Raw genomic sequence first — 4542 nt, forward strand, 5'->3', positions numbered from 1 at the left:
AGCACTAACAGTCTTGGGTGTATTGTTTTCCCTCTCAAATGTACATAATTACTCACTCTTACAACAAACCTGCCCCTATACCAGTCAGTATAGGGCTCACTACACTTTAGGTCCTTGTGATACTGAATCTCATAATTCAGGTCTTTAAGATCTAATTCATCTCAGCACTTGTCACAGCAGGCAAAACTGAGTTATGGACTGTTTTGTCCTCAGCCAATAGATGGGTGGGGTATTAAACCACATGGAGAAGAGAAAGCCAATTTACCACCCTGCATGCTTAAACAAATAAGCTGATTAAAAGAGACAGTGATTTTGTGTGACTTTCCTACAGCTGCTAAATAAAAAAAAAATAATAGTTTTCCTCTCTGATTTTAAAGTGAAATATTTCAGTTCTGAACAAAGGAGGTGGGTAAACAAGTGGCTTCGAGGACAAGAGGAAAGCATTGCTATTCTTTGCAATGAATGCCCTAAAGCATGAAAGCAGAGCACGCTCATTGTATCCATGATACTGCTGTCTCCCTAAGGCACAAAGGGATGGCAACGGGGCTCACACAACTTTCACTCCAGCCAAGTAGCAGGGATCCCGGTGGAGTTCCCATGGAGCTTTCATCAGAAATGGAGATTCACAGTGTGTTTAATCTCATCCCCTAAAGACTTTGCTCTGTGTCAGGCAGCAGCAGTGCATAAAGACTAGAACTGCAGTCTGGCAAACTGGGTCGAAAGTTGCACAGTTTACTGTAAATCAGCACATACACATCCTGTCCCCCCCCCCCCCCCCCCGCCCCGAAAAACAAACAACAAACAAAAAAACCAACCCAAACTCGGGAGAAATTGAAGAGAGATCACACTTCAACCCACCAAATACAGAGTCTGAATTACGATGCCTCTGCTCATCAAAACATTGTTATTACAGAAAAGACTCCTGTTGGAGTTGCAGCCTGTTTGTCACATGTGATTATGCCCAGTTCTTGCCCTCAATGTCAACAGAACGTAGGCACAAAGGCATTCATTAGTGAGCTCCCTGGTAAAACACAGATGAAACTTTGCACAGGAGTGATATACTGAAGAATTTCTTGCCTGGAGAAAAAGAGACATTCATTGTCTGACTGCTCTAAAAATCTGAACATGATCAGGTCAGACAGATCTGCCCAAAAGGTTACTGTTTTATCTTATAAGATCCCAGGTAGTACCTCTGAAACAGCTGTTCTACAAATTTTCTCTTTAAAAGAGCAGTATAAAAAAAATACTTCCCGTACTATCTCAGCCTTGCCTCTAATTATTTCATTTTCTCTTTGTATTTTCGTTCTTCTGATACAGGTTACAGCTGAGACATTGTTATGTTAACCCAGAATTTCACAGGGTCACCAAACTCCTCCTGTCTATGTCATTTTGCAGAATTTTACCTTCAGGTAATTTGTGAATGGATGCAGAACAGAAATATTACTTAACATCAAGTATGGATTAGTTTCATTGCTTCCTGAAGTTGAAGAGTGTTGTAAGAAAAGAGCTTAATTCAGCCTTTATTCCTGTACATTTTAAACATCTTTTAACACATTACCCAATCTGGTGTCATACCCACTTTTAACTTGAAGGCTTTTCAAGTACAGCTGATGGCAAACATGTTTCAGCTCTATAATTGCTTTCTCTTCTTTGTCAAAACCAGTGACAGAACACAAGTCCCTGAGCCAATAATACTGATATTAAAATGTGCTGTAAAAAATCTTTTTAGGATAGTGATTCTTGTTACTCTGGCAAGGGATTATTTCAGCATCAACCAGTTATTCTGGCTGTGGGAACAAATTTCAAAAGTTACTCAAGTGTCCACAGGGACGCAACATGCTCTGCTTTCAGTTTTGCCTCTTACATTTTATCCTTTCCTTTTTCTTCACAAGACAATGGTAAAGAGGATCACTTGGTACTGCCAATGACAAAAATATTTTGTTTTCAGCCCACTTCTGTATTTTATTTCAATGGCCTTTTCAATGATTTCCAGCTGAATTGTAGGGAAATATTTTTAATTTTGCATATTCTGCTTGAAAAAACCTCACATTAATGCATGGAATATGAGAAATCATTATTGGAAAGGCTTCTTCAGGCTAAAGACTTCAGTTTTAGACAATGTTTTCTATTCACAACATAAATTGCATGATCTGAATGGTGTTCCCAGAGCTTTGTACTCATACTAAGCTCCACTGGGAAACTGCTAGTAACCAGTACTTTTTGTGGACTGTGTCTGTCTTTCCACTGGTGCTCTCACTACAAATGTGAGTAAGACATACCAGATCTGCTGGTTTCTGGCATGTCAAGAGAGGAATCATCAATAATAACTATTGATGCAAAGTCTACCCAGCAGTCAGGCACTCCTGGTGTCCCTCAGGGATCAGTGCTGGGATCAGCTCTAATGTCTTCATTAACGATTTGGATGATGGCACAGAGTGTGCTCTTGCCAGGCTTGCAAATAACACAGCTTTGGGATGGCAGGGCAGCCCATCAGAGGGACCTGAACAGCCTGGGGAAATGGGCTGACAGGAACCTGGGGAGTTAAACAACAAAAGCAAATACAGATTCCTGCATCTGGGATGGAATGACCCCTCACAACCCAGACAGGCTGGAGCCAAATCTCTGGGAAGCAGCTGTGCAGAAAAAAAACTGAAGGTCCAGGTGCACAAGTTCACATCAATCAGCAGCGTGTCCTTGGATCACAGGAGCCTAGGAGACACTGTGAGACCTCTCTGGGGTCTAACATCCAGTATTGGTCTCTCCAGTACAGGACAGATATTCACATTCTGGAGTGAGCTGAGCAGTGGCCACCCAGATGGTTTAGGGGGATGATGGAAGAGGGGAGGCAGAGAGAAATGGGCCTGTTAATGCTGGAAGAGAAAACACTCCAGGATGTCCTTGTCTGTGCTTCCCTGAGCAGAGGGTGCAGGGAAGATGGAGTCAGATTCTTCCTAAAGTGCACAGCAGTAGGATAAAGGCAACAGGCACAAGAAGGAACATAGGAAAGCAAGTAGGCAGAAAGAAAATTTTCTTACCATGAAAGTACTCAAATGCCCAGGCAGCTGTGGAATGTCCCTCCCTCTTTGCAGGTGTTTAAGACTCACCTGGACAGATGACACCACAATCTGATCTCATTAGGTTTGCTGTTAGCAGGGAGTTGGCCTAGGTGACCTCTGGAGGTCACAATGCAGCCCAAATTATTTTAAGACACTATAATTTCTATTTAGTATGATACAGAAAGAAAAGCTACAGGGAGCTGTTGACAGTTAACCTGCAAATGGCTGGAAAACAACAGCAAGATAATCAATCTAATCAACAATGAGCCTGTTGGCCTATCTTTAAGAGGTTTTAAGATTTTAGGATACATTTTAAAGGTAAGAAATACTGAAGATGAAGTGATGAACAGACAATGAGATAATATCCTGTATCAGACTACCAGTAGCACACCCTTGAGATCATTCTAGTATTTTCTTTGATAAGAAATTGCAGGTAGTTTAGACCTGCTGTGATTAAATAGCACTTTAGGTTTTTCAGGCTGAGGAAAACATTTAGTGCAACAAGTATAAAGCAGCAAGGCATCTGATTAAACCAAGGAACTGATAAATCGTACCAAGATGAGAAGGCTGAAAATTGGTTCATAGATGGTCTTTTCAAGGACTGAAATTGGGATTACATCTCTTTAATATTTAATTTTGCCATTATCATTAAAAAGATGCAGAAGGTGATATTTGTCAATGTCAAAGGTGGGACATGATATCAGCATCAGAGAAGACTGAAATATCCTGCAGATTGAACTGAACAATCCTTGGGATGACAGCATAGAAACTGGATGATCTTTAATTGCACAGCACGCAAAGCCATGTATTTAAGGAATTGCAGCCAGCTGGAAATTACTAAGGAAAAAGATGTAGACGTGCTGGCAAATCACTCACACTCTGTCTGGTGTACAACACAAAAAAAGGCTGTAATTTTTTACTCACTTTTTTGATGCTTCTAGATTTCCTACCAGAGAGCAACCCTGAATATTGTACAGTTTTTCACAACCAGCGTTTAATTTTTTAGAAACCTTTGGGTTTTCCATACAGCAAAATGTATATATGTGTGTGCACAGAGGAAGAGATGGAAAAAGATGAGGCAGGGGAAATTCTGAAGTACAAATATAATTTTTAGGGTTGGGATTTTCTATTTAAATAAACAACACTAATTCCAGACACATATCTAAATACTGCTTTTGAAAACTTCTGGCAACACCTCGAGTTCCACGAAGGAAGGAACTACTCCAGTTAATTCTTTTGGAGGGACAGCAGGTGACATCTTGCCAGCTTTTCTTTTGGCAGTGTCATTTCCATGCTAGACCTATCCCAAAGATTTTGCGTGCCTGAGGTATTCAGAAAATGTTGTTGCTAGGCTGTGAAAGTCAGAAGTAACAATTTTCTTATACTGAATCATATTAACAAGTTCTCTTATTCTGCTCTGATAGTTTCTTATTTTATTATTATATGCATTATTAACTATGCTAGCAGCAGGACATAACAAATGCAA

This window comes from Vidua chalybeata, chromosome 10 (assembly GCF_026979565.1).
Source record: "Vidua chalybeata isolate OUT-0048 chromosome 10, bVidCha1 merged haplotype, whole genome shotgun sequence".
In the NCBI taxonomy this organism is placed as follows: domain Eukaryota; kingdom Metazoa; phylum Chordata; class Aves; order Passeriformes; family Viduidae; genus Vidua; species Vidua chalybeata.